The sequence below is a fragment of the Arachis duranensis genome, chromosome 5 (genome assembly GCF_000817695.3).
Source record: "Arachis duranensis cultivar V14167 chromosome 5, aradu.V14167.gnm2.J7QH, whole genome shotgun sequence".
NCBI classification, from domain to species: domain Eukaryota; kingdom Viridiplantae; phylum Streptophyta; class Magnoliopsida; order Fabales; family Fabaceae; genus Arachis; species Arachis duranensis.
Window position 1 is genome coordinate 18,987,193 of NC_029776.3, and position 736 is coordinate 18,987,928.

Consider the following 736-nt stretch of genomic DNA (forward strand, 5'->3'; position numbering starts at 1 on the left):
GCTTACTATCAATTAATGATTTGATTCAACATTTCAAGTATGTTACCTTTTCTGTTGAGAAAGGTTTGATGTCTGAATCATATCTTTTCTTGTTAGTCAAGTTTTTAATTTTCAAATCAAATCTTTTTTTAAATGTTTTTCTTAATATCATATCTTCTCAATCACATTTTTTTAAATCAATCATATCTTCTTAACCACATCTTTTTTTTTAAATAGTTTTCAATCAAATCCTTTTGATTTCTAATTTCAAAATCTTTTTCAAAAATCACTTGATTTCTTTTCCATTTTCATTTTTTTCGAAAATTAAGTAATGTTTTTCAAAAATGTTTTCAAAATTTTTCACTTAATTTTCGAAAATGACTTCCCTCCTTCTCACATCCTTCTATTTATGGACTAACACTATCCTTTAATGCAAAATTCGAACTCCATTCTCTCTGATAAGTTCGAATTTTCCGCTTCTGTCTTCTACTCTTCTTTTCCTCTGACACCTAAAGGAATCTCTATACTGAGAGATAGAGGATTCCACATTTTCTTGTTCTCTTCTCTTTCTTATGAGCAGGAGCAAAGACAAAGGCATTCTTGTTGAGGCTGATCCTGAACCTGAAAGGACCTTGAAGAGAAAGCTAAGAGAAGCCAAAGCACAACTCTCTTTAGAGCACCTGACCGAATTCTTCAAGGAAGAAGAACAAATGGCAGCCGAAAACAACAACAATGCCAACAATGCAAGGAAGGTGCT